The 23,546-nt window shown below is 34.1% G+C and overlaps 1 pseudogene; it reads right to left on the minus strand.

The window, feature by feature from the left end:
* LOC149579750 (glutathione S-transferase F10-like) overlaps nucleotides 1-13,839 on the minus strand; it is a 146,702-nt pseudogene extending 132,863 nt beyond the window's left edge.
* Nucleotides 13,840-23,546: the final 9,707 nt, after the last annotated feature.

Genomic DNA, 23,546 nt, shown 5'->3' on the forward strand with positions numbered 1-23,546 from the left:
AGCCTAAAAAATCCACTTAGCAGCAAGAGAGACCCCTTGAATCCTAAGGTCTTTAAGGCCTAACCCACCTGACTTCTTATCAATGTGACACCAACTCCATCTAACAACATGTTTCTTCCTATTACCTTTACCATCAAACCATAGGAATCTCCTGATAGCCTTCTAAATTTCAAATAGTTAGTAATTACTAAACATCCAGATAGAAGAATATTATATACTATAGGAAGACAAGATTTTTTGGCACACCTATACTCTACCAACAAGTGAAAGCACCCTATTATCCCACTTGTAGAGTTTCTTAATAATTTTATCCTTAACCCAAATCTACATGTCTTTGAGTGAAGGGGAGATGGAGAAAGGAACCCCCAAATATCTAACAATCTCATGAGGTCCACCCCATGAGTAACCAAATTGGAGAAACCAATCTGGAGGTTCCTCTTTCCATCCAAGCATGATAGATTTGGACTTAGATATATGAGCACCAGAGATGGTTTCAAACAACTCAAGTTTCAGATTAAGATTCTGAATATTAAGACAAGATAATTCAAGGAAGATCGAGGTATCATCAGCAAATTAGATATTAAGAAGCTCAGAATTGTTAGGCAAGGAAATCCCATTAACTTTGGGAGAGATAGTATCATCTCTAAGGATATAGTACAAGGCATCAGAAGCAATAACAAAAAGAGTAGGAGCAAGAGGACATCCTTGTTGATTAGATCGGGACAAGGGTACAAGATTAGATAAAAATCCATTGATTTCAATTCTAGCAGAGGAATCCTTAAGCAACACTTGAATATATCTCACAAATTCATCAAAGAATCCAAAGGCCTAAAGGATAGAAAGGATGAAATCCCATTTGATCCAGTCATAAGCTTTCTCAAAATCTAATTTAAGAAAAATAGCAAAATTCTAAATCAAGGACTTAGCCCAGTCCATTGACTCCCAACTGGTGACAAGGCTTTCTAAAATATATTGTCCCTTGATGAAACTAGTCTGGGTGGAACAAATGAAGTTGGGTAGAATAAATTAACAAGCCAAGAGGCCAAGGCTTTGGGTAGAATTTTGTATGAAACATTGAGAAAGGTAATTGGCTGCCAATTCTTGATGAGAGATTTGTCTCCATCTTTAGGGATGATCTTAATAATTCCCATATTGATAGAATTACCCAGAGCACCACGATCATAAGCTTTTGAATATAAATCAAATAGATCCTTAGTAATCCAATCAATGTTAGATTTGTAAAATTCAACAGGAAGGTCATCCGACCCAGGTGGTTTATCCTTCTTAAGAGAAGATATAGCATCAGAGATCTCCTAAATAGATATCCTAGCCCTAAGGATGGAGACATCACCCTCAAATTTTTTTTTAGGAATGAGCTCCTTGCATTTATTCCTAAGATATTTGGTATTACTACTATCTTCAAAATTGAAAAGAACTTTTTAAAATTCCTCAAAGGCAGCAGCAATGTCATTGATATCAGTAAGCTCTTGATTATCAATAACAATTCTATCAATTTTCTCTTTACTCTATTTTTTCTTAAGGTAATTAAGAAATAATTTGGAGCCTTTATCCCCATATTTCAATCATTGTTGATGGCTTCTAACAAAGGCTCCAATGGTTTTAATATGTTGATGCCTCCTCCGAGAATCTCTAGCAGCAAAGACACATTCAAGATGAGATAAAGAGGAGGAATTAGCTTGGGCATATAATTTAGCAGATTGAAGGAGATCTTTCAATTCATTTTCCACTCTTTTGTAGTTTTTAGCCTTTCTTTGACCTAAGGTTTGAAATATTTTCCTCCATGAGGAGACATTTCTATTCCATCTATCAACTTGAGAAGGGAAATGGTTAATAAGATCGAATAACCAAACCATCTTAACCGCAATATCAATATCCTAATCATTAAGCAAGGATGTGTTAAGAATAAACTTATAACTATGATGAGCACTAGGAGCCAGAGCATTCCTTATGTTGATGAGTGCAACTATATGAAGATGATCAAAGAGAGTAGAGGAAGAAGGAAAAATAGGGGATTGCTATTGATTAGGAGAAAATGAAAAAAAGTCAAAATCAACATAAAATCTATCAAGCCTGGAGCAAATCCTTCTAGACCCCTACTGAAAGTTACACCATGTGAACCATTGGCTGGTAGTATCCCTTCTACGCCCTTCGATAGGATCAAATAGATTAAGTTTATGTTTACAACAATCCCAATAGAACTTCTCTTGATGTTTCCAAGCAAAAGGAAGACCACTAGACTTATCATCTTGATTCTCAACCATGTTAAACTCTCTGGCCAGAATCTAGGGTATGTTGGCTAGATTATGAGGCCAATCCCAAAGAATGATCCTATCTTTAGTCTCATTGGGAGCGTATATGGAGCAAACTCCAAAAGATGTGTCATTGAATTCAATCATGACCCAAGCCACACGATTACAAGAGGAGCTTCCAGTGGATTTACTATATCTTCCCTAGTAAGGATTAATAAGAAAGGCAGCACCACCCTTCCCTTTAGAATGATTAGTGCAAATTTTAATAGCATCCCTCCAGATAAAATCCAAAGAAGAATAAAGAAGAAAGTTAATAGCTTTGAGCTCTTGTATCATAGAAATATCTATGTTTTAATGCCCCAATAAAAATCTCCTGATGATAGATTTCCTATCAGAAGACTCGAGGCCTTTTATATTCCAAGATATGACCTTCATGATGAAGAGTGCATCAAGGGGCCAGTAAGGGGAGTCAAGATCTCCCCGTTCTTCTTTTCATTTTTAGAACCTAAGGGTCTGCCCTTTTTCTTAGAGGCATTAGATCCCATGAGGGGATAATCCTCATCCTAACTATTATAAGATTGAGAGTGTTTCGACTGGGATCCAACCAAGTCAAAATCCATAATAACATGTGATCCAACAATGGTTTGAGTCAACATGCAATTAGGATTTCCATGGTCCCCAGTAATGCTGGATCGAACTGGGTTTTGTGACTTAGCATTATCAGATCCATTCTTAGCCTGAATAACTTCAATATAAAAATCAGCATCCAACTCTTTAAGGGTAGAGATGGGGGGGTTGATGGTGTTATTATCAGAAGGGGGGACTACATTCAGGTTAGGGAAATCCTTACCACTAATCATGTCCATAGGGACCTCACCCATGGTAATATCACCAGACTTACCATTGCTTGAGCTTTGAACTTACAAAATATTTTTACCAAGGATCCTTCCATCCATAGATGGTCTATCTTCAACCAACAGTGTAGGAGATGCCAGAGAAGCAAAGGGTTTAGATTTAGAAGTAGAATGGATTTGATCGAGGGCCAATTGTTGAGTATTATTTTTTCTTTGTTTCTTATTTTTCACTTTTTCAAATCCCTCATTATCCCTCAAATTGCTATTCTAGTCAGAAATGGCAGGGTGTTGAGTCTTGCTCGGTTGATTAGCTATGGGGTTATTAATATGAGAACCAAAAGATCTATCAAAATTTTGAGTGGGAATCAAAGAAGATGGGATAATAGCTAATTCTTTGTTGATATGGTTACCGTTAGCTATGTCCCCTTATTTTGGTTCAACATTTTTGTTATTAATGATAAGATAGTTCTTCTAGATTTGCTCTTCTTTTTTACATAGAAAACAATCATTAAGACACCCTAGAAGTTCAACCGGGCAGGAAATAGTTTCACCTTGAATTTTTAGGGTAATTTTTTGGGGAATACAAACCCTTGGTTTAAGAGAAACTAAAACCCTAGCATCAAGATTAACCACAAGCCTGGATGTTTCATCGATTCTGATAATGGTACCAAAAGGAGAAAGCAATTGAGCAAGGAATGGTGGAACTTCTTTTAAAATGATCCACCTGGGTGAAGATAGAGTAAGGACTTCTTCACATACTGCATCATGAGACCAAGCCAATTCCCTAAAGGAGGTTTTACCAACATTCCAGTATTGCCATTTTAGGGCTTCGACCTGAGCCTCATGATTATGAAAGAAAATAATGAAAAGCCCTTTTTGAACCTATCTACAGAAGGAAATTTTAAGCCCTAGTTTTAAATTCCATAAATTATGAAACCAATCATCAAAAAAATTTCTAGGAGGACATTTTTCAATATCAACACATGCAAAGAAAATGGTAGTGTCACAAAGACAAGACTTCGCCAAAGCAATTTCCTCAAGCATAGTGTCATTTGGTGAGACAAAAAATTCATTCAAAAGGTTGGGAGATTCCTTACCTTCCTTGAATGATCTCTTGTCTCTAACCACCTGCACAAATCTTGCATCAATGGAGACCCCATGATTACTAGGTGCCACCATCTCTACAAAAGTCTTCTTTTGAGGCCAAGGTTGAAGGGCTAGGGCTATGTATAGAAGCTAAGGGTGGGGTTTCAACACTAGAAGGCAAAGTGAGGGAACCAAAACCTAAAGGCATATTGATAGGCTATGGAGATAACGTAGTAGGATTTGGATTAATGGCAATAAGGGAGCCATCAGAGCCCAACTCCATAGTGCAGAAAAAAAAAAAGCAAAGTAGAGGTAATCAAAGAGTTAAGGAAAGAGAAAATCAAATCGGGATGGAGAAGCGTTCTCCTCCATAAATGATCACCACGCCCCCCGGGCACGCATCACCATCCATGCACTGGGATGAAAAAAAATTGCAGATCAAATGCCTAAGTGTCTATAAATCTTGTTGCAATTTTCACTCATTCAGAATCCCTGCAATTTTTGCTCATTCACTGCAATTTTTGTTTATTCACTACAAACCCTGCGCTTTTCGCTTATTCGCTTAGTCCTTCGATATCTCACTTTTTTATTATTCAATGGAGCGTGAAGAAAAATAAAAAATACTTGATTCTAATTGGTTTATAAAAATTCTTATAACTACTTAATCAATTTAATTACAATAGTAGATTCTATGGACAATAATAAACAAATAATAATTAGACATAATTAAAATAAATAATTAGATTAAATAAAAATTAGCATTCAACTACAATTAAATTAGATTAAGATTATGGCTCACATAAAAAGAAAAAGAAATATATGTTTAATTTAGTGTGAAATTATAATTTTAGATACGAATTTAATTAAAGTTCACCTATGCTTTAATTTGAAATGCATAAAACACTTAGAATAACGTATTGCACATGAAAAGAACAAAATTAAATAATTATAATTATAGAACCATAATTGGTAACTTTATTAAAAGTTCCAATTTAATGTTTTAACTTTAATTTCAGATGTTTGGAGAAAGGTCAAACTTCAAACAAACGTAATTTATTAGACCACTTATTTTATACACTAAAATTATGACCTTATTGTTAAAAAAATTTGTCACAATAGAATTTGCCCAATGGAGTGTGTGGGAAATCGTTCACAACAATTGGAGAGGCCCTTGGTATGCGGCCTTCCTCTGCATTTAGAGGGGCAACTCCCTCGTATGATATGGATTTTGAAAAGGATTTTCAAATAAAGAATCAAAAACTTAAAGGTCAAGGGAAAGTCATTTAGGACAAATGCACCACACATCCTCACAACCTTCTTCGATAAACAAGACTGATAACAACGGTGATCAAGAACTATGCTTGAAAGCAACCAATATTACCAAGTACATTCAATATCATTCATAAACACTTGCATAGCACCATGAGAATGTCTACTATTGCATATAACAATTTTGATTTTAAAATAAGAAACACAAAGAACATCTCATTTCATTTCCTTGCACTAAGAAAGCAATAGAGATTCTTCAATTCAAAGATAAAAAGTGTACGTACTTTCCAAAATTTATCCCTTAATCAAAATTTCAGCATAGTGTTCCCTTATTTTTCAAACCAAAAAGTCACTTTTACAAGGCCAAAAGGTGTCCTTATATAGACATAGAGGTTAATAACTACCTCTTCATGGTTAATAACCACCTCCAAAATATGTAATTTTGTAAGGTTAACTAACCTCAAGAAAATTAACCTATACAAGGAAACTTGCCAAAACAAAACTTTAGCTAGAGTTCCTAAAGATGTTTACATATACAATCACTGATTCTACTAGCTACTAACTCTATCTACCTGGACATAATTGATCTACCCCAAAAAGCCTTGTAAGCATCTAGGATGATTATCATTGATTCATAGTTCGAAATGAACATATTTTTCATCCTGAGTTTGGCTGTGAAGTATCTATCTTGAATTTCTTTTGACTCTTGTTGATAGGCTGAAATGTTACAATGTCCCAGAGTGACTGCAATGAGGGTGAGCTTCATCATAGTTTCAACATCTAATACATGGTTCTCTATTTTTGAATAAATCTGAGCACTGAAAGAATCAAGGAGAGACTGACAATCAATATGCTGAAGGTCACTTACTGGTGCCCCACCTATGATAGTAGAAATTAATTCATCTATGTCTTTTGTTTTCAGCTACTCCAAAGAAGCTATTAGCTTTTTGAACTCAGTGATCACTTTGCTAATGTTTATCACCTTCCAACCAACACTTTTACTCCAGATACGTGTTTGGTTTTCAGTTGGATCAGCAATAATTTTCTCAAGAAGTAGGGTGTTCGTATCTAACTTGGCGATTCCTTTTAATTCATCAGCTACTTCTTGCTAACTGGATTTTTGTTCCTTGCTATTCTCCAGCTCTTTAGAAATTTCCTATATCTATGCAATGGCTTTTCCATATATCTCCTTCATTCCATTTATAAGTGTTGAAACATCCTCTATCATCTTGTATATCCAAGCTTTGATCATCATACTATATGACTTGTGTTTGTCAATTCTTTCAACAATAGCATGATCTAAAATACTATTAGGGCCTGCTAAAATTGGTGGACTAAACACAGCTTGGGCACTAGAAGGATTGCTGATTGAATTAATATATGATACCAGCATCTGAGCTTGATCCTTGAGCTGCTCTTTGAATTTTTTCTCTTCCTTCTCCCTTTGCAACATCTGAGTAGCAATCACTTCAAAATTTTGAAACTCTCTTTTTGCATTAGAAGGACCAAGATCAACCTTTTCTAGAATGAAATCTGATTTAGATGCTTCATCAACACTCTTTTCAGTTATAGGTTTGGCTAATTCCACACACAAGTTGCTTGAAGTTTCATCAATAGCTAACCTGGACATCACCTTGGTCTTTTTCACCTTAGGAGGTTTTAGAAGAATACTAGAGATCACATCAAATAGGGGCAGGATCATTTGAACAACTTTTTTCCTCTTCTGAAGATTGTTCTGGAATCATGAATGTGTAATTTTTGAAGCTTGTACATCACTTGTTACATTTTTAGCAATCACCATTAAGTGTTCTGAATTAGATAATGAGTTATCTAATTGTTTGATGTCTATTAACAGTATATTAGGAGGAGAGAGACTCAAATGAGGAATCGCTGCATCATGAGGGGAAGTAATAGGGACATGTGATTCAACAATTTGGGGAGTTCTTTGATCTTTTTCATTAGATTCATTCCCTTCCTGATTCATTCTACCTTTCATTCTTGTCCTTTTTATTTTGACTATAAATTTATCCAGTTGATTCAGATCTTCATCTCGATCTTGAGCACCTATATCTAGTTGCTGCATCTTCTCACTAGAACTCACCTCTATTACTAGCCGAGATGATTCCCCTATATTATTTCTCCTTTCTTTTTTTTGAAATTCACCAGTCACTTTTACGGCTCTAACTTTACTGATCCAATCTCTTGTCCTTTTAAGAACATAGGCAAACCTCTCCTTTAAGCTTTTTAACTCAAGAATTGACCAATCAATAGGAGGGAGCTCTGGCAATTCAATTTTCTCATAATTATAAGGATCAACCAAAGAAAACTCATCATCATTGACACATGTCACATCAATGTCCAACTTGAAGTCTATCACCTTCCGTATTGTAAGTCGCATCCAATCTCTCTTTCTTACTTCAAAATCATTTTCACAGTCCTCCCAAAAGTCTTCTAGAGCTGGGAAGTGACCAAGATTGGGATTTAACTTTAATTCATTCACTACATAGCCCTTACTGTCATAAGGGAAATGCATCGTGTAAGGATGAAAATTTATTGTGGCAATAGATCTTTCAATGTTCCTGGCATCTGATGTAGTATCACAATTATAATATCCGATACCGATAGGAAAATGTATTTCATCTATCCTCCTATTCTTGTGAAGTTTATTGATTTGACTAATTTGCCTGGACATTTTGATTAAGACCAGTTTATCATCAAAAAGTCTAGGTAGCATCAGTGGATACCCCTCATAGGTAGCTAACCTGATATAAGTAAACTTCAAGAATTGTATGAAAACACTTCCATATTTTTGTACTTTCATCCCTGCTTCTAGTGAAATTCTGAGTCCAATGTTCCCTTGAATTTCTCTTACAGTTAGCATGGTGAGTGCATCATTCACTCTTCTGAAATGGTGTAGACTATTATCATACTAAATTTGAGGAAGATGATTATAAATGAAGGTTGTCTCATCATAAATGCCCTACTGGTTAAGTCCTAGCCAATTTTTGGTGCTTACGATAGCATAGAAAAGATATGAAGTCATATAAAAGTAATCATTTTCTTGAAGTCCCATGAGTTGTCTATGTAGCAAATCACTAATAAGTTAAGCCCAATCAATATGTTTTTTTCCTTTAGAGATCATGTTGATAAAAAGAAACATCCAACCTTCAAACTCGTGAGTCCCAAAGACCAACGATCCTTCTTAGTAGGGTCACCATGTTTGCCACATCTTCTTTTAACAACAACCTGTGAATGGATTTTCCTAATTGAGATTTCCCTTTTCTTGGTTGCAAGAACCATGACCTGGCAATGGTGTTTAGACATTGAGTCTGATTTGCAGTAAAATACTCTTTGGCAGTTCTTAGATTGATGTTAGCATATTGCATCTGGGTAGGCAATTGAAAAACACTAGCAATAGAGGCAGAATCTAGACAGACAATTACTTTATTGTTCAATGAAATAACTTTTCTAGTATCCAGATGATAAGCTTTCACATGCTCCAATACCAAGTCTGAGCACTGTGATGAAATGGGGTGTCCACCTGCTCGAGCCAAGCCACTTTCTAATATCTTTCTAGCTAATGGAGTCCTTTCTTCATTCACCAGAGATGACTAGAAGTCTTGAAGGCAGACACTTCCTAAAGTGGTATCACCAATATCTGGAAGTGTACTTCTTAGAATAGGAGCATAATCCAGCCTTTGATACTTGTACTTCATGATTGATTATCAATCTTTCTTTATCAAATTTGTGAATGTCTTCAACCCTGCACTGCACTGTTTGTTGCCAGCTGAATTTGAGTGACGTAATTAGTGAAGCTTTCAAGGCTATAGGTTAGAAACGGGCATTTCATTTTGACAAACACTTTGCTATCATTCTATATGTTTGATTCATTTTCACCACCCTTTTATTTTGGCATTATGTCAAACAAGTTAGGAGTGATCTCAGTACTGTTTACATGCTCCATAACTTGTCCATGAACCTGACAATGAACTATTAAAATTCCCTTTAATTCAAGGCTCTCATCATCTCAAAACTACTGTCTTGTCATGCTTTTCCCCCACTTATTCAAATAAAATTATTACTGAACTGGATTGCCAACTTCCACCACTATGGCTATGGCACCAATCTGATCATTTACTATAGGTCTCCAAATTATACAAAGGCTCTCACATTTATCATTCATTTCATGTCTACAAAGGGTCTCTCTCAATTTATTATCAACTCCATTTTTATGTCTATGAAAACTTGTCTATTTTCCTTCTCAACAGGGTACCAGAGGAAATCATAGGATTCACAAAGTGTATAGATTTTTTAGCTCTGGTAGTAGAGGTCTCTACCTCTCATAGCTGCCATGGCTTATAAAATGTTGGGAGATAAACTCAGAGGCAACCTTTACAAAGAATTCCCAAATGCATGAGGTTAGTTAATACCCAGCGGGTTGATTCGCCTTGGTGCAGTTATCTTGGACAGCCAATATTTCTTATAAAGTTGGCAAGCTGGTATATATGCCGTAATATTGTTTATCCACAGCTATCAAACCGTGACACTAGTTTAAATACTTGGCATGAGATTGGCTGGCGACATGATTATTTAATTGATCACACTATAAACAATGTGCATTTGAACTGGTGTGTATGTTGTGGCCCCATATGAATACAAAATTTTAAAACATTTCCCACTGTGAAGGAAAGCCGCAGGTTGAGGATCAGTTAGTTGGCAAGTATTGGATGAGGTGGCCTGTTTTTATTTGCAAAAAGATCCTTCTCTGCACTTTATGAAGGGAACGGTCAACGTTAATCAACTTTATTCCAGTTACATGCCCGCACTATGATCATGGTGGTATCATATAACGTTGGCAAGTTTCCATATATATATCAATGTTTATCCACAGGTTGTCTATATGCGTGCCCTTAGGTCAATCTTTAAACATTTAAACATTTAAAAATTTAGCATTTGGAAAGGAAAGCCGCATTTTGAAGATGATCCCAACAAGGCAGTATTGTGAGTTGACAACGTATTGAATATTGCTTCTGCAGTTTTGATGGCAATCTGCCACCTTGCGTACCATGACAATCTCCTCTCGCCCGAGTACAGATGTTGATAAAGCTTTAAAAGCCGACTCTCAGAAATATGTGAACTCGATATATTCTCAAACAACACTAATTAATCTTGAGCAAAACCAGAGTGACAGAAGCCTGACACGATGTATAGCATCTTTACCATAGACATTAGGTGGGCATGCGTGAGAGATAGGTGCATTCCGCTGGGCCTACATTATTCATCCAATCCCTGAGACCACATTTTGTTCAGACATTCTGTCAAACATGTAGCGAGCCATGAACATCAAGAATCTTGATTTACCTAACATCAACTTCATAACATCTAGGTGGCCTTCATAAGCCGAGTTTGTAAGTTTCACAACTATCTGCGGACTTTCATGCCACTTTAGCGCATGCGAAACTTGTTTTTGAGATTTCTATCGAATAGTGGATAATGAGAAACTACGAAATGGCAGTAACAATTGGTGTTATGAAGCACACGCTATCTAACATCAACTACTTGTTTTCTAAAGCTCGAGATATTCCTCAGTTTTCATGATGCACACATGCTCTCTTCCATGTGAGCCTTCAAATTAATCCTTTCACTTCACCATTGATGGAAAGCATTGCGTCTAAGCTCTGTAAATCTTTTTCTTGTCTCTTTGCCACATTGTGCTTGCTTCCTGAAAACCCTCCATTCGCATGAAAGTCTTTGCCTTGCAACGGGAATATCATTTTCAATGCCAGAAATCACTGGGTTTGATTAAAGAGCGTGCTCCTCATGTGCTACAGCCTTCTGCTCCTAGTTTTGACATCAATGCTCTGGAGCCTTCTGATTCAGTACAAGCAGAGGAGACAGGTGACATTTTTGCAAATTTCATATCACCACAGTCTTCCATCCATGACCCAACAGCCAAAGAATCTCCAAAAGTATCCAAATCCAATAAATTTGCAACGGCAACATTCTCGTCGATTTCCTTGCTGTCCAGTTCTTGACCCTATCAGCTAAATAGAGAGGTTAATGATTGCCTCAAACAGTTTTAAGGAAAATGTGTTTTTGGTGTGGTTAGTTAACCTACTCCAAAATGCACATTTTGAAAATTATCATTAATCTATTTGAAATGTTAAGAAATATGCATTTTTGGAGAGGTTCATTAACCTACTCCAAAATTCACAATTTGAAAGTTATCATTAACCTTTTTGAGAGGTTAGTGGGTAATGATAAACTTGAAAACACATATTTTGGGTCTCTTCATTAACTTGCAATAACCTGAAATTTAGAAGTTAGTTTTCAAAAATTTCAAGCGCCGCAGGTATTTGGGAACAAGCTGGACACATGAAGATTCATAAACTCACAAAGATTCAGAGATAAAATGGCCAATTGAAAGCTTAAAATTGGATAATTTTCAAAAATTAACCAAGTTTTATAAAATTGAAAGAATTTTATAACCGGACAACAGACCTGAAACAAGAAAAATGAAACTCACACCACCAACTTCTTAGACATTAAGATTATTTATAGCATAATAAGTGGGCATTGATAGTGACATGCACAGTGTTGTCATGTAAAGATTTGTAGAAATATATTGACAAGAAATAAAATTAAATACAAGTGCCTCATACAGATATGTGTCACGCGCATCTCTCCTCAACAAAATGCCAGTTCAAGTTATAATCAATACACTATATTGAATGAAAGTTTCTATAGATGTGTAAACTAATACATTTAATGTTGGTTTTCATTGATTTTTTTCATATACAAATTAGTATGAATGTAAAGTTTTTATGATTAATACGATAGGTTAAAAACGTTAATTGGGCTTAAAACAAAAATCATGTTAATTTTTCCTTAAACTTATATAACTAGCAGTTGAACTTTAGGAATTTTGATTTCAAGAAAGTCATATTCTTCATGAAATATAGAAGATATAAACTCATTTGAACAAAATTACAATTCGTCCACATAAATATATAAACCCAATTTTCTTTTCGAGTCTCCTAAAATTTGATTATTGCAAAGAATTGTCCAATTTTTTTGCTATTGAATGACAAAATTAGGAGTCTACATAGAACATTGAATGAAAAGAGAAAGAAAGAATATGAGAAAAACAAGATAGCTTGCTATTTATGATTTGAGTGCTTCATTCACTTCCACGATAAAAAATATTTTTAAAAAATTAATTGTTAATTATTAATATTCAGAATTAGACTAATTTAAAAATTATATTATATTAGTTAGAAAATAAATTTCAAAACTAAAATGAAATTAAAAGGAATGAACTAATTAAATATTTTTTATAGATTAAATTAATTAAATATTAATAAAATAATATAATCCACTTAAAACTAAAAATATTGTATATAAATTTAATTATAAATAATAAATTAAAACATTAAAAAGAGTTACAATCACAATTGTTGCAATTTAATTTCAAAATTAAGTTACATGAAACAAATCCATTTTGATAAGCCTCTCCTTTAAAAGAAATGAGAAATAATAGTTAAAAAAAAAAAATGAAAATATAACTTGTTATTCTTATTTCAAAAACTTGTGTTGTTTCCACAAACTATAAGAATAAGGAAAAATAATTTGATTAATTATTATAAAATGAGTTCTAATATACCAATCACAATTTATTTAAGTTGAGTTTTTTATACATTATTTTTTTTTAAAAAATAAAATGAATTTTCTATGTTCTAATTGGTTGAATGAATTTTAGTATTATATGTAGATTTATATAGGGTATACTTTAAGAAACCCTTCCTTTAGAAAACGTGTAAAAAATTGACGAAAGGTGTAAAATACCCAACAAAAAAATTATTTTTTGTGACGAAAAAATAGTTTACAAAGAAAAAATAATAATCTCCATTGGCAAATCATTCATAGTCTCTCAAACAATGTGTAAAATCTGGGCGAATTATGTTATTTTAAAACTACAAAAAAATTATACATTGGCGAACAAAAAATAATAATCATAGTAAAATTTTAATTTTTTGGGCAAATCATTTCATTGTATTCAAGGTTTAAAAAAACATATGCAAAGTCGATGGAATTGGAGGTTCGCAAGGGGTTTCATCAGTTTGAAATTGGCAGTTGTGAAACCATGAGAAAGGCTTTAACAGGTCTATCGCAATGTTGCTATCAAACTGAAAGTTAATAGTTTGTGTGTTGTGAAACTGTGAGGAGGGTAGAGATCACATCATCGCAAGTTAATAGTTTGTGTGTTGCGAAACCGTGAGGAGGGCAGAGATCACATCATCACCGGTTGAAAAGATATAGGAGATTGTGTTGCGAAATCGTGAGGAGGGCAAAGATCGCATCATTGCAAGTTAATAGTTTGTGTGTTACAAAATCATGAGGAGGGAAAAGATCATATCATTGCTGGTTGAAAAGATACAAGAGATTGTGTTGCAAAACCACAAGGAGGGTAGAGATTGCATCATCGCAAGTTAATAGTTTGTGTGTTGCAAAACCACGAGGAGGGCAGAGATCGCATCATCACCGGTTGAAAAGATACAAGAGATTGTGCTGTGAAACCATGAGGAGGGAAGAGATTGCATCATCACAAGTTAATAGTTTGTGTGTTGCAAAACCGTGAAGAGAGCAGAGATCGCATCATTTCTGGTTGAAAAGATACAGGTGATTGTGTTGCAAAACCGTGAGGAGGGCAGAGATCACATCATCGCTAGTTAATAGTTTGTGTGTTGTGCAACCGTGAGGAGGGAAGAGATTGCATCATCTCCAGTTGAAAAGATGTGTGTTGTGAAATCATGAGAAGGGCAGAGATTGCATCATCGCTAGTTTAAATGATGGTGAACTTTTAAGTTGCAAAGTTGTGAAAAAGGGAGATCACACCATCGGATGTTCACAACGGTTAAAGGGAAAAGACTTCTAGTAGCTGCGAGACCATGATGGCAAGGATTTTCATGTTCCAAGGTTTCAATAGAAAGATATGGTCACCCTACAAAGCCGCAAAAATTTAACATGAAGCTGTCTTTGCCACTTCGCATCGGTTAGAAGGAAATGGGTTTTCACAACTGCGAGACTGCGATGTGAAAAGATTAAGTTTTGAAGCTACGATAGAAGGGGAATCTCATTAGAAGAGATATAAGGTTTATCACTAGATATCAAGGGTAAAGTCAATATTTGATTTAGCAGTTGCGATAGCCCAAGAAAAGAAAAAGAAGGGTTTCGTAGTTTTGTGAAAAGAATTCAAGGTTAAGTTAAACCACTTACGACAAAGTGCAGAAACAAGGGTTTCACAACTCATAAGATTTTAAAGCTTGAAAGGGCAAAAGAACATGTTTTCAAATCTATTATCTGATTCCCAACAGTTGATGAGTTGACATTCTAAGGCAAATGAAATAAAGGTGGTACTAAGGTACTTACTACACTGTACAAGTCGATATTTATGCACATGCAAGCTTTTAAAAATTTAAACTCATTAACGTCATCACCAAGTTGCAGAAAACTAGTACTACTATAAGCTAAACATGCAGGGATTATTGAATAATCATTATTCAAGTACCAATTATCAAAGCAAAAGGTTTACAAGGAAAATTGAATTCTCAAACATCTAGAGCTAATAGATCCAAAAGAATTTGCAGTAAGATCAGAATGGTAGAAGTAGAGTCATTAGTAAAGAAGGGCACTGGAGAGGGCAGGAAGGTTTCATTGTTTGCCAAATTTGCAAAAGAATGGTTGAACATTCTCCCTAAATCTTCCAATGCTCAAAGTGCTAATGTCCACACATTTAGAGATGCTTACAACTTCTGTAGAGATGCTCAAGTATCGTACACTAATGGAACTGAATTGTTCTGGTTCTTTTACAAGAATAGGGTGCAGAAGGTTCCCGTCTCAAATCCATGGACGAGGAACCTAGGAAATTTAATAATGTTGGAGGTATACGTTGATGTTGACCTTATCAAGACACTAGTAAATGCATATAATCCAATCACTCGGTCCTTTCATAGAAAGGATATGAGCATTCTCTGTACATTAAGCAAGGATGCTTTTTTTGAAGAATTTGATTTGCAGGGTCCCATGTTAGTTCCTATTAACCTAGAAAAGTTGAAAGCAGAATTTGAGAAATAGAGAGAATTCTATACAACACATGCAATGTTGCGACATATCCTGAGGAAAAATCAAAACAAGATGAAATGAGAATTCTCAAAAATGGTTACTGATTTTATACCCTTCTCATATTTGTATGCATACTTTCAGAAAACAATTTTTAGATTGAACAAACTATTGGGAGTAGATGGATCTATGGATGCCTCCCTAGCATTGTATGTGATAGCTCTAGACATTCAGGACCCACATACTAATGTGGGGTATGATTTTGGAACATTCATTGTTGATAGTATTCATCAGCAGATGGTGAAAACTCAACAAGGTGATCTTGGTAATTTCAAATTTCTACATTACTCATTGCATATGCATCTCACCCTCTTCTAGAAGGTGGGCCATGTGGATTCCAGTTTCATTGAAGCTTAGGACGAATTCAGAGAGGCATTGCCTATTCAAAGATGGACAAGATTATGGTAGAGGTTCTACTCTTTTTCTAATTTCATCTCTTTTTATAATGATTTTGTTGCAACTATTCATAGGATGTTAGGTTCAAAATTGGAAAGATTACCTAGGTTAATCAGAAAGATTGTTAGACCAACTATGTGTTTTGATGATGAGGGACCAATTGATCATGATTGGGGTAGTGCTTTTTTGTTACAAAACTGTACAGTGAAATCTTAGAATTTTTGGTTGTTCCCAACCCCCTCATTTCTTGCCAAAATATGTACCAGAGAGAGTGGATGTAGTGGAAAATTTCTGGCAGTTGTTATCCATGAATAGAGAATATCTAGGGCCAATCATTAAAAAGGGGTCTTTTGTGTGTAGAAATTTCAAAGTAGGGGATTTTGAAATTGGTAAACAGGCCATTGAGGAAGTTGATGCCTTCCTAAGAGAGTTAAATTTCCCCACTAGCCCCACTAGGGTTTATGACCCATATAACATTGTTACAAGTGCTCTGTAACAAATGAGGGGTTATAATGTCATCGTTGGAAGGAAAATTTGGGAAGAGGATGTCATTAGGGATGCATTGTATGAAGATTTCTGTGCTGATAGGATGCATAAGTGGAGAGAAATTCTCTCAGTAGAAGAATAAATGAAGAAAGTAGATCCTAATTTCTAGGGCTTCTATTCTGATTTACCCTATTTTAAACAAATTGATAAGTGTATTGAGGAGTTTGATAAAATTATGGCTCAAGTTCCTCAAAATGCTAGAGATAGGGTAAACCCTTCTTCTCCATAGGTAGATGTTGTATTGTAAATTAGTGACGAAGAAGATCAGCCTAGCCCTTTAGACTAGGATAAAGGGGGCAAGAAGAAACAAAAATTGATTGAGGTTCTGAAAAAGGCTAGAGAGAAAGCCTTACAAGTGCTTCCAAAAGGAACTAGGCATTTTGATGATGCCAAAAAAAAAGTTCTTAATTGATCAAGCTATTGAAGAGGAGAGGAGACCCAATAGTTTAGAACTGTAGTCCATGATGCTAGATCATGGAATTTTATAGGCTCAAGAATTCATGAAGGATGATGAGTTTATCAAGAGTGAAGAATTCAAAAGTTTTCTATATAAACTTAAATAGAATGAACTTTATTTGCATGTAAAATCTAGAGACACAAATGAAAAAGTGACTGACATGGTGCAGAAGCTCCAAGCCTATGATCCTAACAGTGAGAGCCTTACTGTAGAGGAGGCTAGGGAATTGGTACAAAGGAGTGGTCTGATAGTTTTCCCAGGATGGGATATTAGTTCATCATTCTTGCTTGAACAAATGATGAGACACAAAAAATCAATCTCTTATGTCGAGATTAATCCATTTGGTGAATTGCAAGGGGCAAGATTTAATATAGATACTAAGACAATGGCTATTTGGAGTGTAGCTCTAGAATCAGAGAAGCCTACCTTAATGGAAATTAAAGACACACTAGCAGGTAATGCAATTTTCTAGAATGCACATTCAACTTCTTCAGATCAAATTTAAAACCTCCAAAACACTAATGCTATGCTAGGCAAGAACAAGATTGATATTCTTCAAGAACAACTAGTGTAGAGATATAAAAAGTACCTTGACTCCAGGAAGAAGTGTGGAGAGGAAATGAGAAGAACATATGTTCTGCAACATGCTTTGGAGGAATAAAAAAAGGAGAATGAATATTTGAAAAGAGAAGAAAGGTCACTAAGATTAAGGGAGGTACAAGACTAGAATATTCAAACTGACCAGATAGCAGAAGAACCACATCTAGTAACACATATGGATGTGGATGAGTTTGAGATTAGCAATGATGTAAAGATTAGGACAATGAAATAAATTTTGATTCATAGAATCACTACTTTAAAGAGAGCCTCTATAAATGTACATAGTATGTACATTACTTTGCAAAGTAATGAATACCAATGCTCTAAGGCTTTATCACTATTATCTCCATTGTTTGTCCAGTGGGGACCATACATTCAATTCTTTGATAGGTTAGTTCTTTTACTCACACAAAAAAAGGAACTACCTAAGGAGATCATTACTCCTATAAGGAAAATGATACATCAAGTTAAAGAATTGAATTCATTCTTCATTGGTAAGATCGAAGCAATAAGGGGAAAATTGAAAAGCATAGCAGGGGGTACCCCATATTTCATTCCAACAATTTTGAACAATGAAGGGTATGCCAAATCTTGGCAAGAGTGGTCTAAATCTTTTGATCCAATATTATACCATCCAAGATTTATAGCATTTTCAAGAGGTGAATCAAGTGAAAAAGATGTATATGATATGATTGATATGACATACAAAATTTAAGCAGATATGAACAAAATTACTGGAGAGGGTAAAGCCATCACAGATGCAAAATGGACTAAAAAATCAGTGAATTAGAGGCAGTTAGAAATACAGTGTGGCCTGTTGTGGATACAGATATTACCATCTAGGAGGTTATAGTAGATATCAAAGCAATCCCTTCAGTAGAAGATGATTAGCACAAAAGATGGTGGCCCTAAGGAATCAATTGGAGGAAAAGTGTTGTAGAAGAATATCAAAGAGAAGTTGTTCATCATAATAGATTACCTTACCTTTGTAGTGCATCCACTATGGGTAATGCTGCAGTTAGAACTAGAAGACAGGCTTAATGATCACTTGCCACTTGTCACATTTTGTAATTGTTTCCCCTTTTTCTGTAAAAATATGTCGCAAAAGGTTTCAAATAATTGTAATGATTGTCTTAATTTTTGTTATCTTTTGTCTTTTGTAATGAATCATGATGTAACCTTTGTAAGCTTGAAGCTTGTTGCAACTCAAGTGATATAAATATGAGTTCCCAAGGCTTAGAAATGGTCCAATCTTTTGTTATTTTTCAGATGAAGTATAATTTTCTTTAAGAGCAGATATTGTTCCAACTCTATGTATTTCAATTTTCCATTATGTTTTGTAGTCAATAGTTCTCTATGATGTTATGGGCTTTGCACATGTCTCTATTATCTCTTTTTTTATTAGCAAACAACTAAATCAAGAGAAAGATACAAAAATAACATTGTGTCAACAATATGAATAGAGTAACAACTAACAAAAATATTGAACTCAAATCAAGAGAAAGGTACAAAAATAACATTATGTCCATTGTCAAGAATAGAGTAACAAAAATCTTGAGCTCACTTTTTGTAAATTGTAATTGCAATATAACTGAATAATGAACATGGAAGAACTGAAGTAGAGTATATTGTATACGTATAAATTCCTTAGAACTGAATGCTACATTACTAAATCACAATTCACTTCATTGACTCAGTCTCAAATGTGATGCTTCTATATCCCATATAGACTCCTAAATCCAGATCCTAAAACTGAAGTCTAACTAGTACTAATAGGTTCCTCTTCATTCTAAATCGGGTATACAAAATCGATAAAATCTTCATCTTCATTTTGACTTTGAGACCTAAAATCATCATTTATGTTGGAGTCAGTAGTACAAGTAGAACCACCATCATTTAAAGTGTTGCAAAGGCCTTGTCTTTCACGTGTGGAATTCCAAATGGCCAATGAACTATCATAAGGAAAATCCCTAACACTGTATTGAGTTACAAACAACCTCAAACAAGTTTCCAAATTTTTATCTAGTTTTTTTTTGACATTTGACTTCAAAATCCCTAATGCACTGAAAACTCTCTCATCTTCCACCGACCCTAATATCATTGTTTGACATAAATAAGAAAGTTTGAAATATTCTAATATTGAAGTACGTTATACTTCACTCTGACTTATCCTTTTCTAGAGCCTTGTTATTGCAGTAGGATCGAATGGATTCTAAAAGTTTTCCATCTAGTTTTTCATACACAATGCAAAAGTTTACATTGATTTTTAAGATTATTTGAATCTAAGATTCCTTGTATTAGTTGTCCATTGCAATCTATATACTTTGAAAAATGTGTTATCAATTTGTCAAGTTTATTATGAAACAACTTTGCATCAGTTGGATTATGTCCAAAGTGTTTCCAAAATTGAGGAAACACACAACACATGGCTTCAAGAATTTCTTCTCGAGGGAATCTTTCATGAATCTCACTTGAAAGTTGGTAGGAAATAGACTTCACATTTTCACTAATAGATTTAACAATCTTGTAAAATCATCCTTTCTAACTCGTAGTACTCTGCCTCTCTTGCTTGTTTTAGATTGGTGCATTGGTATTTCAAATCCTTTCACAAACACACATAGCTCATTTTTCCCACTGAATTGTAAAAAATTCTCAGAATGGTTCAAATCTATAATTATCTCCCACTTTGAAAAAATTGGGCTATGACCTAAGAGATTTAAATACAAAGAATCCAAAGCAATGCATGTCATTTTACGTAAATCAGAGTACTCATGAATATACATAGTTCTATCTTGGGCTTTCTTAACAAGTTTTTTCATTAAATCCAACATGGGGAGAGGACTGGCTAAAGTTAATAGGTTCTGTATATCACTTAACTTATTTAACAAATTAGGAGCTCTATCCACTATAAGGCATTGCTCATATAGAACTTCAAACAAGGATTGATATTCTGCTAGAACTCATTCTGCTGGTCCATGCAAAGATATCCATTTGGTCTCAACATCCTTGAGAATCTTATTTCCTACTATTACTCCCTCAAAAAAAATCTTAAATTCTGGAAAGCGTTTAGGACTTTTACAAAAGTACAAGTGGAGCTCACGGATTAGATCCTCAACTTTTGACACTATAGGAAAAGTACTTACTTTTGATACTAGAAATTTCATTCAAATTTTTCTTAACTTTTAAATATAAATTTTTTGCAGTTGAATTGGCCCTCATTTTATGAACACAAAGTAGATTAGCTTGACGGACATGATCTTTTATAGTATATACATGCATACAGACCCAAGCAGTGTTATCTACTAGAATGACTTCATCTAAGGATAATGACATGAACTTGGATTCTTTTACTCTCTCCTATACATTTTGCTTTTCCACCTCAGCAAGACAGGTTGCCATTTCCCATCCAGCATATATTGACCAATGTGACATAGGATACTAAGGAACTCTAAAAAAAGATAATAAATTACCATATTCTGAAAAGTCTCTCATAGGATGCCCTCTAGATAGAATATGAAAAATAACACTCATCTGAATGGTCTTTGCCAAGTTTGCATCATTGGCAACATGTTGAAGCCCATCCTTGATTGGATTGCCACTACTGCCACTACCAATTACTATTATTTTCTTGAAATTCTCCTCTTATTCTATGGCATACTTAACATGAAGGCAGTCTTCCTTTGATTTCCATCTCACTGCCGCTACTTCCTTTCCATCTATGTTTTTTTTTCATAAACCTTACCAGTATGTTTTTCTATAGTGTTGAGCTTTAACTACAACTTTTTCTCTCTTTTAGTTTTTCAGGTACAAATTGTACACTTGCATTCTATTGGTGGTTCATCATTGTTTGTGACTAGTTCAATAAACCAATACTTTGCTACCCAATCAACTTGGAAAGTCCTTTTCATTTCCCACTCCCACCCCATTTTTACATTCCTTTTTCTTTTCTTCCTACCAACATCAATATTATCTTTTGTTACAACATCTTCTATTGTTGGAACATTGTTATCCTCATTTGATGCATTTTGATTTAATTGAATAATAACCTACTCTTCTAGTGGTGGTGAGGTATTGTGATTTCCTTCTGTACTTGTACTTGCCAAAGTTGGTGGATGAGAAAAATTGTCAATTCCAAAGAAAGCCTTTATGATAGTATCTCAAAGTTTTCGGCATTTTGATGTAAGATTAATCCCTTCACTGCCATTAGGGGTCTTATCCTTGTCACTTCCCTGAGACTAAGAAATATTAGTTACAGATTCACCCTCCCCTAACATCTCAATCCACCGATAATCTATTTAAACTTTACTTCCCTGAGAATAAGCAGTATTACTTTCAGACTAGGAATTGAAACTTAAAGAAAAAAAGTTAAATTTCAAATCTGATTTTTGACAGTTGGTGAATCGACATTCCATGAAAAAGGAAATAGGATATTGACCTTAGGTGGTAAATATCCATGCATGTAAGCTTTAAAAACCATTAAAATCCACTTTTTGAAAAATTTCTAATGAAAATTATATAAGAAAGGGAACTGTAGATAAGATTGTGATTAAATTAAACTACATAAGCTCAAGGAGAGTATTTTATAGCATAGCTACACATACTGGTGTACCACCACTTGTGGAAGCTATCTCTAGAGTTTGAGTCTTGTACATGATGTGTTCTACACTACCAAAAATTTGATGGAGTGCCAACAGTATTTAGTGGCAAAAAAAACACTGGCAAAATGTCAAATTCACCAAAATATGAAAATTTGCCACTATATTATACCCTAGATTTATAAGTATTTTAAGCCTTACTCCATTGTTACCATAGTTATTTTCTTCAACTATTTTTATCCTAATTTAAAGCACATTTCTTTCATATTATCCTAATTTATCATGTCTTAATATGGATCATTCATTTATCTATTTGTATGTATTCATTGTACATAAATGTGAAAATATATAACCAAACCAAATAAAAATCTAATTCTGTCATAACTATTGCTACAAGCCATTACTAAAATTAATAAGAAGCAAAAAAAAAAAGAACATATAGGATTGAAATTAATGATTAATATTTATTTTTAATTATATAATTTATTTTCAAATTGATATTTTCAAAAATAATTATAACTTTTGTGTTATATATAGATATTTAGTAATATAATAATGTAAATGATATATAATATTAAGATTTTTTCAAAAATAATTATAGTTTATGTGGTATATATAAATATTTTATAATATAATAATGTACATGATGTAGAACATTAAGATATTTTATATATTAATAGAATTGAGGAGTGTCATTTAATATTTTTAGTTTTCTCAATGTTTCTAATTTAAAGAATTTGAATCTTATTTTAAAAATATAATTAAAATTACCATACAATAGTAATACCTAGATTTATAATATTAAGCTATGATTATGAACTCACTACTATCTATAACTATGTTTCATACATTTTGAAATAGCTTTAGATAAGTTTATCATAAAAAAAGTGTTACCTATATATTTTACTATAAGAGTTAGTTAAATTAATTCTAGAGAGAGAGAAAGGGGTTAACTCCAAACAAATCAAAAGGCTCGCACATCCATATCTTCTATCCATCACTCCCTGTCTATGGGTAGACCAACAAAATTTGCCACCACTGTTCTATAAATTCTATCTTGATACCTTTGAAAATTTCATACCCATCCAATATCATGTTATGAAATTGCAACATAATTTCAAATCAAATTTATCGAGGCTAAGGTAGTAAGCTAACCAACCCTACTATTGAAACAAATAGCATGTTGATGGATTTGCTAGTAGGACTTAGTGATCTACTTTTTTATGCCAATAAGGTTCTCCACCCATGTTATCCTTTGAGGAATTCTATAGTTGATGAGTTCAACTATGGCTGA

Source organism: Cupressus sempervirens, chromosome 1 (assembly GCF_028749045.1).
Source record: "Cupressus sempervirens isolate cs-2001-9-10 chromosome 1, ASM2874904v1, whole genome shotgun sequence".
NCBI classification, from domain to species: domain Eukaryota; kingdom Viridiplantae; phylum Streptophyta; class Pinopsida; order Cupressales; family Cupressaceae; genus Cupressus; species Cupressus sempervirens.